The sequence below is a fragment of the Salvelinus namaycush genome, chromosome 40 (genome assembly GCF_016432855.1).
Source record: "Salvelinus namaycush isolate Seneca chromosome 40, SaNama_1.0, whole genome shotgun sequence".
Lineage (NCBI taxonomy): Eukaryota > Metazoa > Chordata > Actinopteri > Salmoniformes > Salmonidae > Salvelinus > Salvelinus namaycush.
The window spans coordinates 15178708-15192244 of record NC_052346.1 but is presented as its reverse complement, the minus strand read 5'-3'; the positions used below and the strand labels follow the sequence as shown (position 1 = coordinate 15192244).

General features: G+C 44.4%; 1 protein-coding gene across 1 annotated transcript in view; it reads left to right on the top strand.

Annotated features, from left to right (window-relative positions):
- LOC120033511 (inositol polyphosphate-4-phosphatase type I A-like) overlaps window positions 1-13537 on the top strand; it is a 35966-nt gene that overhangs the window by 1371 nt on the left and 21058 nt on the right. The window lies entirely within an intron of this gene.

Below are 13537 nucleotides of genomic sequence, written 5' to 3'. Positions count from 1 at the left end.
TGGCACCTTAATTGGGGAGGATGGGCTCATAGTAATGGCTGGAACATGATCAATGGAAGGGTATCAAATTCATCAAATGCATGGTTGCCATGTGTTTGATACCAGTCCATTTACTCCATTCCTGCCATTATTATGAGCCGTCCTCCCCTCAGTAGCCTCCTGTGCTGAGAACCCAGTGTCTCTGTCCCATCACATCACTCAACTGTTTGTCTATGTTCAAATTGGCACCGTATACCCTAGTATATTTTGCACAACACTTGACCAGAGCCCATAGTACACTATATAGGGAATAGGGTGCATTTCGGTTCATTAGGAATTAGGGTGTCGTTTCGAACATAGCCTTTGTACTGCTGGATTAGCTCTGTCTCACATGGACCAAAGTGGAGATAATGTGTTAGTGGCGATATGATAAGAACAACTGATAAACATGACCAAGTGAAAAATGACATCAGTTTGAGAGGCATACTTCAGTGCATGGCCAGAGGTGACGGCCCTTAGCTGCCTTTGCTGTGTGCTAGTTTGCGTACATAATCACATTAGCATGATTTACTAATAATTCATTCAACTTTTGTAGTGCTATTTATTCCATAACGATTCTCAAAGAGCTTTAAAGAAAGAAAAAAAGACACCAGTCATGAGATGGACAGTCATTAGAGGGTTGGGAAAGTCCATGGCTTGAGTGGTTATCTGAATTGACGACTACTACAAATCACTAGAGTGGAGTGAGGTCGTAAAGGCAGACTCAGTCAGTGGTTTCCTGGTAGGAGCCATCAGAGCCAAGGTCAAGGGGAGGGGACATGCTTATTGATTGAGAGGAAGCTTCCGAGTTACGACCAGGCATCCTGAAAGACCAGGAACTGTTTGTGAGACTACTCCCAGTTGGCTATTGCTCACAAGGTTCTACAGTGATTTGTAAACAACTACAGTACTACATTGTACTACGTTGGGCACTGTAGTTTTGCGATTCAATATAGTAGCTAGCTACCTCTCGCTTGCACACGTGCGCGCATACAGACCCTGAGACCACTGTGTATGTACTGTATGTATGGGGGAGTGCTGTGACTCAGCGATGGGATTTTTCTCCCACTGGGCTCAGAGGGCAACCAGGAGCCTGTTGATTCATCCTACTCTCTCTCTCTCTCTCTCTCAACAAACAACACTCACTCTGTAAACAAGCTCAGAGAAGACACTTAAGATTCATATCAGTATTAAACACAGTGAATCTGACACACACACAGCCAGTTGAATGCTCTGCCTACTCTGTTGCTCTTATAAGCCAATAATAGCTTCCCACATAAACACACACTCAATCAGGCTCATGCATGTTACGTCATCATACAATGCTCCTGCAACACACTACACTCAACTCCTCTGCATTCTCATGTCATCATACTCTTTTCCAACACAGACACACACACACATTGACACACCGTTTCTATGGTTGCTATCTTACTAATTACTCTGCTATAATAATCCTGTATTTTTTTTTCTCCGGAGCCTTTGTCATAAAAGTCTGCTAGTAAAACTCTCCTTTCTCTTTCATTAATTGACTTATGAGCGACATTGTAAATCCTGCTACTTGGTGGATAGCCGGTGCCTCAGACAGCAATAGCTACTCTGCCTCGCTGCATTGCCTTGCCTGTCTATGCTGTTTTACACTGAAATCCATTAGAACTGAACCAAAGTTGTTGTTTTGGGGATCTGCGCTGACAGATCTGTAGTCAAGTAGTGGCGGGTGCTACCCCGAGTCCACTGTCTCTGGCTGTGTCTCAAATGACACCCTGTACCCTAAGATGTACACTACTTTTGACCAGTGTCCATAATGCTCTGGTCAAAAGTTGTGCACTTTAATAGGGAATAGGGTGTCATTTGGGACATAAACCTCTGCATTTCCCTCGAATGCAACAGACTGAATTATTGATGATGGCATGCTAAATGGAGACCATAAATCCACATGTGCAGAAAAGTGAAACCTGCCGTTGGTCAGTCGGTCTGGCCCTACACTAAATGATACTAAGGATAGGACCCCTGGAGAGAGGGAGAGCGTGACTGCAAACGTGACACAGTGCAGGGAAATATTCTCCAGCCACCACAGTTGATTATTTATTGGTCTGGGAATCAACAACATGTGACAGGCCTACATCATACAGACCTTTCACAGTTTCTTCCCTGAAGTTTCCCAAATCACTGAGGAGGTTCTGGAGCAGGGTTTAGGATGGGAACAGTGACACCTCTCCCCTTCATTCCCTTCCTCGTCTGGACAAAGCCCGTCTGGGTCCTGTCAGCCCAGTTTGTCACGATGCATCCACAGTCCCATCTCTCCCTGTTCCCTCCTGTCCCTCTCCCTCTCTGTGTATTTCTGCTGGAGAACAGTGTCAGCCAGAGAGAACACAGGACCTTATCAGTCTGCTTCTCTTAGCTCCTGCAGGAATAAGGAGGGAGAGAAATGGAGAGGGACAGATGGGGAGGGGGAGGGCGAAGGAGGCAGGCAGAAAGTACGAGAGCAAGCGAGGAAGGGATGAAGAAAGTGGGAGGCAGAGAGAGAAAGAGAGATGGGGAGAGTGTAAGCAGTGATGACGACGCTGCTGCGTGTGGGTTTGTTTACATGCTGCTCTGCTGTGAGGAGACCGCATCCACCGCCGGGCCCTTCACTCGCTACGCAGACTGTCATCTTACCCTATAGATGAGGAACCAAGCTTACCTGTTAGGAGCAGAGATGTACTAGTCTGTCTGTACAGCTGTAGCATGCAGCCGGATATGGATTAGCCCTTCTACAGGCCTGCACTGTGCTGTGTCACTCGCCACCATGCTGCTTCATTTACTAGCTGCTATGCTAATGCTACTATCTACAGGCTGCCTGTAGCATTCACTGGATAAAGGTAGGGATTTTTGGGGAGATTTTAAATATAGACTATGTATTGTATCTGATTTATGTGCTGACTGGACTGGAGCCATTTTGCAAAGATTACTACTTAGCATCCCTTCTTATGCTCTGTCTGTAGAATTAGGCACTACTCTAACCCCCTATGGTGGTTTTGGCTGGGGTGATGCACTCAGATGGACCATTGACAGGGCATAAATAATACCCAGAGTCCTCTGCATGCTGTTCTAAACAGCCGCCCTCGTCGGCTGTAATGAGTGAGTCCTCTTCAGACTGCCTATGAAGGAGGAATCTTATGGCAGAAACATGCATTTATCATAGTGTGGGTTTATCTATTGATTAAATAGGAAAACAGCTCCTTGCTGCTCTGTGGCAATGTTTATCTAGTCTTTGTTGCAGTGTTCAGTGTTTGTCTGTTAACTCCCGCTGGTGAGATTATGGGCCTAGCTTCTCGGCTACGCCAACATTGGGTTGAATCGGATGGGTTAGCGCTGAACAGTAACAAAAGCCTACACTCACTGGGTCCCCACGACCAGGCTTGAAGAACACTGGTCAATGCCAACATTCAATAACGTGACTAATGCCAGTGATCTGAAGACATTTTTAGACTGTCAGTTAAATTGGGGATGTGTTTCTTTCTTAAAGTAGACTCAGCGAAATGACGTTGCCGCAAGCAGAACCGGAGATATTGAGATGCGTGAGATGTAACACTTCGCTGTCACACACTGTATCTTCGAATGTGCATGAGTTTGATTCACGCTGTGAACAGTGTGGTAGCCAGGGGACCCAAAACAGTGGAGAAGTTGAGCCTCGCACTTCAACGCTCTAAGTTTTTGCAGAAATGTACCCACTATGCTGTACACTTTCTGCATATACAGTTGCAAGAAAAAGTATGTGAACCCTGTGGAATTACCTGGATTTCTGCATAAATTTGTCAAAAAATTTGCTCTGCTCTTCCTCTGTCACAACAATAGACAAACGGTGTGCTTAAACTAATAACACACAAATTATTGTATTTTTCTTGTCTATATTGATACATAATTTAAACATTCACTGTGTAGGTTGGGGAAAGTATGTGAACCCCTAGGCTAATGACTTCTCCAAAAGATAATTGGAGTCAGTTAACCAGGAATCCAATCAATGAGACGAGATTGGAGATGTTGGTTAGAGCTGCCCTGCAATATAAAAAAAACTCACAAAATGTGAGTTTGCTACTCACATGAAGCATTGCCTGACATGAACCATGCCTCGAACAAAAGAGATCTCAGAAAACCTAAGATTAAGAATTGTTGACTTGCATAAAGCTGGAAAGGGTTACAAAAGTATCTCCAAAAGCCTGGATGTTCATCAGTCCACGGTAAGACAAATTGTCTATAAATGGATAAAGTTCAGCACTGTTGCTACTCTCCCTAGGAGTGGCCGTCCTGCAAAGATGACTGCAAGAGCACAGCACAGAATGCTCAATGAGGTTAAGAAGAATCCTAGAGTATCAGCTAAAAACTAACAGAAATCTCTGGAACATGCTAACATCTCTGACGAGTCTAGAATAGGTAAAACACTAAACAAGAATGGTGTTCATGGGAGGACACCACGGCAGAAGCCGCTGCTGTCCAAAAAAACATTGCTGCATGTCTGAAGTTCACAAAAGAGCACCTGGATGTTCCACAGCTATTCGGTGGATAGATTAAACTAAAATTGAGTTGTTTGGAAGGAACATGCAACACCATATGTGTAGAAAGAAAGGTACAGCACACCAACATCAAAACCTCATCCCAACTGTAAAGTATGGTGGAGGGAGCATTATGGTTTGGGCTGCTTTTCTGCCTCCGGGCCTGGACAGCTTGCTATCATCAACGGAAAAATTAATTCCCATTTTTGCAGGAGAATGTAAGGCTGTCTGCCAGTTGAAGCTCAACAGAAGTTGGGAGATGCAGCAGGACAACGAAGTAAATCAACAAAAGAACGGCTTGCACAGAAGAAAATACGCCTTCTGGTGAGGCCTAGTCAGAGTCCTGACCTCAACCCAATTGAGATGCTGTGGCATGACCATGAGTGGTTCACACCAGACATCCTCAAGAATATTGCTGAACTGAAACAGTTTTGTAAAGGGGAATGGTCCAAAATTCCTCCTGACCGTTGTGCAGGTCTGATCCGCAACTGGTTGAGGTTATTGCTTCTAAAGGAGGATCAACCAGTTATTAAATCCTAGGGTTCACATACTTTTCCCACCCTGCACTGTGAATGTTAACACGGTGTGTTCAATAAAGACATAAAAAATGTATAATTGTGTTATTAGATTAAGCAGACTGTTTGTCTATTGTTGTGACTTAGATGAAGATCAGATCAAATTTTATGACCAATTTATGCAGAAATCCAGGTGATTCCAAAGGATTCACATACTTTTTCTTGACATTTTGTTACGTTACAGCCTTATTCTAAAATGGATTAAATGACTTTGTACTAGGTTGTACGCACTACCCTTTGTAGCGCAGTACGAACGATCAGATGCCGAGCAGTTTCCATGCCAGGCGGTGATGCAACCGGTCAGGATGCTCTCGATGGTGCAGCTGTAGAACTTTTTGAGGATCTGGGGACCCATGCCAAATATTTTCAGTCTCCTGAGGGGGAAAAGGTGTTGTCATGGTCTTTTCACAACTGTCTTAGTGTGTTTGGACCATAATAGTTCCTTGGTGATGTGGACACCAAGGAACTTGAAACTCTCGACCCGCTCCACTTCAGCCCCTTTGATGTTAATGCGGCCTGTTCGGCCCGCCTTTTCCTGTAGTCCACGATCAGTTCCTTTGTCTAGCTCACATTGAGGGACAGGTTGTTGTTGTTGTCCTGGCACCACACTGCGAGGTCTCTGACCTCCTCCCTATAGGCTGTCTCATCGTTGTCGATGATCAGGCCTACCACTGTTGTCGTCAGCAAACTTTATGGTGGTGTAGGAGTCATGCTTGGCCACGCAGTCGTGAGTGAACAGGGCATACAGGAAGGGGGCTAAGCACGCACCAATGACGGGCCCCAGTGTTGAGGATCAGCGTGCCAGATGTGTTGTTGCCTACCCTTACCACCTGGGGCGGCCCGTCCAGGATCAAGTTGCAGAGGGAGGTGTTTAGTCACAGGGTCCTTAGCTTAGTGATGAGTTTTGTGGGCACTATGGTGTTGAATGCTGAGCTGTAGTCAATGAACAGCATTCTCAGTGGGATGTTTACATACACCTTAGCCAAATACTCAGTTTTTCACAATTCCTGACATTTAATCCTAGCAAAAATTCCCTGTCTTAGGTCAGTTGGGATCACCACTTTATTTTAAGAATGTGAAATGTCAGAATAATAGTAGAAGGATTTATTTCAGCTTTTATTTCTTCCATCACATTCGCAGTGGGTCAGAAGTTTAGTATTTGGTAGCATTACCTTAAACAATTTAGTCTTGGGTCAAATGTTTCAGGTAGCCTTCCACAAGCTTCCCACAATAAGTTGGGTAAATTTTGGCCCATTCCTCCTGGCAGAGCTGGTGTAACTGAGTCAGGTTTGTAGGCCTCCTTGCTCGCACACGCTTTCTCAGTTCTGCCCACAAATGTTCTATAGGATTGAGGTCAGGGCTTTGTGATGGCCACTCCAATACCTTGACTTTGATGTCCTTAAGCCATTTTTCTACAACTTTGGAAGTGTGCTTAGGGTCATTGTCCATTTTGGAAGACCCATTTGCGACCAAGCTTTAACTTCCTGACTGATGTCTTGAGATGTTGCATCAATATATCCACATCATTTTCCTTAATGATGCCATATATTTTGAAGTGCACCAGTCCGTCCTGCAGCAAAGCACCCCCACAACATGATGCTGCCACCCCCGTGCTTCACGGTTGGGATGGTGTTCTTTGGCTTGCAAGCCTCCCCCTTTTTCCTCCGAACATAACGATGGTCATTATGGCCAAACAGTTCTATTTTTGTTTCATCAGACCAGAGGACATGTGTTGCTCTCCTCACTGGTTATGTCATCATGATAGTTAACCAATCAGCCTGCTAGCTGTTCGTGGCTCCACATGGTTGCAGACAGTGCTGACTCTCTCACAGGTATACTAATGATGCTACTGCATATTGTAGGCCTATATCATCACATGCACTAGATTGATTTGTCAAAGCACAGTAGCTGCTTTCAGGGCGTTGTCTCTACACTTTGAAGGTCTGTACCAAAGTAATGGCGTCTGTCAGCAGTTATTTTGAAATGTTACTCCTGTGTTTTAGGCTTGATGCACTATTAGTTACATGTATAGAATTAGTCACGTGGACCGTGATTTAGTTTTCCCCTTGGGCTGGACTGTGTGTGAGTTTATGAGAGAGAGCGACACACACACACACACACACACACACACACACACACACACACACACACACACGGAAGAAGGAACAGATGATTCAGATTAGAGCATGAATCATTTCTTTAGAAGTTCAGAGCAGCTGTAACCCTTTCAGGTGAAAATTAGCCTCCCATCCCCCTACATGTTTTAACTGACACACACACATATACACACTCACACATGCATACACACACACTAGGGCTAACCCCAATTAGTTGATTGTTTGGTCGTTAGGCTGTTGGTCGACCAAGATTGTTTTAGTCGAGCAGGCCTAATTGAGCTCCGTACCTCCCAAATGTTTTAACAATGCGGGGGGGGGGGGCTCTGTATAGCTCCGCATTGACATGATTGGTTGACAGTAGGTGGGGGCGGTACATCCTGTAGAAAACAAACTCACTTTCTTGACAACAGCTCTGCACTGCTCCCCGAAGCGCAAGAAGTATGAATGCCCTAACTTCTGCTGAGGCCATATCACCGTAAATGCTGCATGGCCAATGCAGACGTGGGATTTACCATGTGCCCAGATGCACAATGCACTTCTCTCTCCAGAATGTGCTATCGCCTGCCAATTTATGCACATTCATGTTTCATAACTTCATTGTGTGAATTGTTTGCGTTTTGTTATATGTAATGGGGAATTGATATACACTATCACCAGTAGGACATTTACCGTTAATTTCTATAATTTCTAATCTACAATGTTGTTACTTTGTTTATGGTAATTTATGTTAATGAATTCAATATTATGCCAGTCTTCCTGTTATCATTGTCTGAGTGGACACATTGTTTGCAGAGTGCACAATTTATGCTACACTTAAGAGTTTTGTCAATTTAGTCATTGTCTGTTGTTTAGAGTGCTCCTGTCAATGTTGAGTAATGACACATACGAGTAGGCCTATATGCTACCTGGCCTGCGCCCAAATGTGGGAATATAAATGTGCCCATTTGGGGATCTGATTGTATTTCTGATTGGCTTAACGCACCACCACTAATGAGCTGTGGAGCTTCTCAAAGTAATGTTTACTTCACCTAAAACAGTAAGCAAACAAAGACTGTTTTTACATCCATTGAGAATGACAATCGTTCCTCAATGTAATTGAATAATCTTTTCCATCTCTCCCTTTCAGTAATCGCTCAGCGTGAAAGGGCAAAATGTCATGCTCTGATCCAGTGGGAACGTCATGAAATAGACCTCCTGATTACTTCTTATCAGTGCATGACTTGGACTGAAATGCGTTCAGTAACTCATTTTGGGTTCTGTTACTGTTCATATTTAGGTGCAGGAGCTCCACAATAATTTTGAGCTAATATTCTGTAAGAGGAACAGGAGCTGAAGCAGTAGAACATTTGAGGTGCCGGTCCTCAGCTCTGGTGAGCTTTTGCTGAAGTCCTGCTTCTTATCCCTTGCACAAGTAGCCTACAGCTGTGTCTGTCCCGAGCTCACTGGTTGGGGAAACTCTGATGGCACAGAATATTACATACAATTTATCTAGCAGCGCAAGCTTCGGACTAGACCCAAGTTACTAGTTGATACAATGTTTCAAGTTCGTTGCAGACGTTGTAGCCAATGTGATTTCTAGGATATTTTATTTTTATCCGGATGTTTTCTACCTGCAGGCTGCAATGTTTTTATTTGTTGGCTTTATGTAGGCTATTTTTATCCGGATGGCAATTAGAAGTAACTTTTTAGGCTTTTCATTTAGATTTGCATAGAATTTTGATTAACCACATGACAATGATTTTGAAATATGAAGATGTTATTCAATTGGTTGAAAGAACACGACTTTCGGTCGACCAAGATTTTTTTTTTCTTTTCGGGGACACCCCTAACACACACCGTGACAAAACAAAACACACACACTGTGTGTGTGTGGAGAGGCTGGTCTGGTGGCTCCAGTCCATTGATCAGTGTCTCTGACTGATTATGCAGGGACCATCTGGATTGAGTATATGCAGGACTGCTTCTGAAATAGAAGGAAGCAGACACAGCACTGCCTCAGTAGAGCTTCAAACTAACACACACACACACACACACACACACACACACACACACACACACACATACGTGCACACTGGCAGACACACACATACCTTCAAAAAGGGAGTTCTCACTTTGAAGAGTGGTATGTGGGGCCAGGCCATGGCAGAGATAGAATATCAGATGTGAAGGTTAAATTGTGAAAATGTCTCCTTTTCTGGTTGCCATCATGCGTTGTTGCATGCCTCACTACCTCTGACTGTGACTTGGCAGTCCTGTAGCCTCGGTCACTGTCAAACTCAATGCACAGATACAGATCATAGCTACTCTGCTATATACAGCTAGGGGAAGTGGAGCCAATACTGAAATATCCTTCCTTTTTAGTTTTTCTGACATGTCTCCTCTGGTCAGATCCAGTCTGTTGCTCCTCTCTGACTGGACCAGTTGGCCTCCCCTCCCTCTGGGAAAGGAAAGGGGAAACCTAGTCAGTTGCACAACTGAATGCATTCAACCCAAATGTTAATTACACATTTAATCCAACCTCTGACTCAGAGGTGGGGTGGGGGGGGGGGGGGGGCTGCCTTAATCGAGTTGCCCGGGGAGCAGTTGTTGTTTAACTGCCTTGCTTGAGGGCAGAACAGAATTTTCTTCCTACTTTGCCAGCTCAGGGACTCAAACCAGCAACCTTTCAGCTACAGGCCCAATGCTCTTAACCACAAGGCTTCCTGCCACTCTGCCTTCACCACTGACAGTAAGTACACCTGCACACATCTCAGGCACTTTGTTATGGTGTATATGAGGATGCTGTTGGGATGTGGCATCCTAACATGACCCTGAGAGAAGGCTGGTGACTTGAGCGCGAGAGATGGAGAGAGGGTGGGGGGGGGGCAGGTACACCCTGAGCTGTTGAACAGTCCCCTCACGTCAGTCCCTCCCTCTCCCTGACATGAACAAGGCCTTGATTTGTAAGTAAGGCAGACAGAGCCTACTATAGGAACTAGGCAGCTAGTCTGGAGGGCTGCTCTCACTACTGTAGGAACTAGGCAGCTAGTCTGGAGGGCTGCTCTCACTACTATAGGAACTAGGCAGCTAGTCTGGAGGGCTGCTCTCACTACTGTAGGAACTAGGCAGCTAGTCTGGAGGGCTGCTCTCACTACTGTAGGAACTAGGCAGCTAGTCTGGAGGGCTGCTCTCACTACTGTAGGAACTAGGCAGCTAGTCTGGAGGGCTGCTCTCACTACTGTAGGAACTAGGCAGCTAGTCTGGAGGGCTGCTCTCACTACTATAGGAACTAGGCAGCTAGTCTGGAGGGCTGCTCTCACTACTATAGGAACTAGGCAGCTAGTCTGGAGGGCTGCTCTCACTACTATAGGAACTAGGCAGCTAGTCTGGAGGGCTGCTCTCACTACTGTAGGAACTAGGCAGCTAGTCTGGAGGGCTGCTCTCACTACTATAGGAACTAGGCAGCTAGTCTGGAGGGCTGCTCTCACTACTGTAGGAACTAGGCAGCTAGTCTGGAGGGCTGCTCTCACTACTATAGGAACTAGGCAGCTAGTCTGGAGGGCTGCTCTCACTACTGTAGGAACTAGGCAGCTAGTCTGGAGGGCTGCTCTCACTACTGTAGGAACTAGGCAGCTAGTCTGGAGGGCTGCTCTCACTACTGTAGGAACTAGGCAGCTAGTCTGGAGGGCTGCTCTCACTACTGTAGGAACTAGGCAGCTAGTCTGGAGGGCTGCTCTCACTACTATAGGAACTAGGCAGCTAGTCTGGAGGGCTGCTCTCACTACTATAGGAACTAGGCAGCTAGTCTGGAGGGCTGCTCTCACTACTATAGGAACTAGGCAGCTAGTCTGGAGGGCTGCTCTCACTACTGTAGGAACTAGGCAGCTAGTCTGGAGGGCTGCTCTCACTACTATAGGAACTAGGCAGCTAGTCTGGAGGGCTGCTCTCACTACTGTAGGAACTAGGCAGCTAGTCTGGAGGGCTGCTCTCACTACTGTAGGAACTAGGCAGCTAGTCTGGAGTAGAGGTCAACAGACTATGATTTTTCAACTCCGATACCGATTATTGGAGGACCAAAAAAAGGCCATGCCGATTAATCGGCCGATTTTTAAATAAAAATAATAAAAAATGATATATATATTTATAATTACAACTACTGAATGAACACTTTTATTTTAACTTAATATAATATATAAAATTAACTTAGTCTCAAATAAATAATGAAACGTGTTCAATTTGGTTTAAATAATGCAAAAACACAGTTTTGGAGAAGGAAGTACAAGTGCAATATGTGCCATGTAAAAAAGCTAACGTTTAAGTTCCTTGCTCAGAACATGAGAAAGCTGGTGGTTCCTTTTAACATGAGTCTCAATATTGCCAGGTAAGAAGATGTAGGAATTATAGGACTATTTCTCTCAATACCATTTGTATTTCATGTACCTTTTGACTATTGGATATTCTTATAGGTACTATAGTATTGCCAGCCTAATCTCGGGAGTTGATAGACTTGAAGTCATAAACAGCTCAATGCTTGAAGCACAGCGAAGAGCTGCTGGCAAATGCAGGAAAGTGCTGTTTGAATGAATGCTTACGAGCCTGCTGCTGCCTACCACCGCTCAGTCAGACTGCTATATTGAACCATAGACTTAATTATAATATAATAAACACACAGAAATACGAGCCTTAGTTTCCGGATTTGACCATATTAATGACCTATTATTTTGAAAACAAAATGTTTATGCTTTCAGTGAAATACGGAACCGTTTTCGTATTTTATCTAACGGGTGGCATCCTTAAGTCAAAATATTGCTGCTACATTGCACAACCTTCAATGTTATGTCATAATTATGTACAAATCTGGCAAATTAATTACGGGGTTTTCTAGGAAGAAATGGTCTTCACACAGTTCGCAACGAGCCAGGCGGCCCAAACTGCTGCATATACCCTGACTCTGCTTGCACAGAACGCAAGAGAAGTGGCACAATTTCCCTTGTTAAAATAAATGAATGTTAGCAGGCAATATTAACTGAATATGCAGGTTTAAAAATATATACTTGTGTATTGATTTTAAGAAAGGCATTGATGTTTATGGTTAGGTGCACATAGGTGCAACGACAGTGCTTTTTTAGCGAATGCGCTTGTTAAATCATCACCCATTTGGCGAAGTAGGCTGTGATTCAATGATAAATTAACAGGCACCGCATCAATTATATTCAACGCAGGACACGCTAGATAAACTAGTAATATCATCAACCATGTGTAGTTAACTAGTCATTATGTTAAGATTGATTGTTTTTTATAAGATAAGTTTAATGCTAGCTAGCAACTTACCTTGGCTCCTTGCTGCACTCGCGTAACAGGTAGTCAGCCTGCCACGCAGTCTCCTCGTGGAGTGCAATGTAATCGGCCATAATCGGCGTCCAAAAATACAGATTACCGATTGTTATGAAAACTTGAAATTGGCCCTAATTAATCGGCCATTCCAATTAATCGGTCGACCTCTAGTCTGGAGGGCAACACTAACTACTCTACATCATACAAATTAAGGTGAAGAATATGTAAGACTTTCTGCACCTACCAATTCATCCTAATATTTATTCAGGAAATGAAAATGGCAGGGAAGTCTAAGATTTTGGAGATATTATTTTGATAGATTGTCTATTACATTTTATGATGAATCCAGTGCTATTTGACCCTGATACAGGGCTTACTCACAGCACCTCATTTAGACAGATAAAATAAGCATGTGAATGTACTCTGTTTGCTCTCCAGCAGTTTTTACCTTCTCCATAGTCATTATGACACAGATACTGGTGTGGTGCAGAGTAGTAGTCTGTTTAGACAAGGCTGGGGCTATAAAAATAACTAATGTGGGCTGGTAGTGCAGGAGGACGACAGTAAAATGGAAACTAGTGACATGGAGAGAGAGCTGATATCCTGTCTTCTGTATAGGTGTGTTTGATAAGGCAGAGATGGGAAGTCAAGATCTGAGGAAACTCTGAGACTATGCTTTTAGCTCGTCGTCGTTTGTGTGCGTGTGTGATGCCTGGCCTGGACAGTCAGCACCTTGGCAGTCAGTCAACACAGAAACATTTTTTTGCCTTTTAAGGGCAACAGGACCGAGCTCTCCTCCACACTGCCCTTCTCAGGCTTGGAGACAGTCTGAGACTGAGAACAGAGAAACCCTTGAAACAAACATGTCCTCATTTCCAGATGTGGTTGGACAAGACCCCTCCTTGTGATAGTGTCAATCCCACTCAGAGGAGCTCTGGAGGGAGGGTCCTGAAACCAGCACAGAGTTGGAAGAAACACGGAG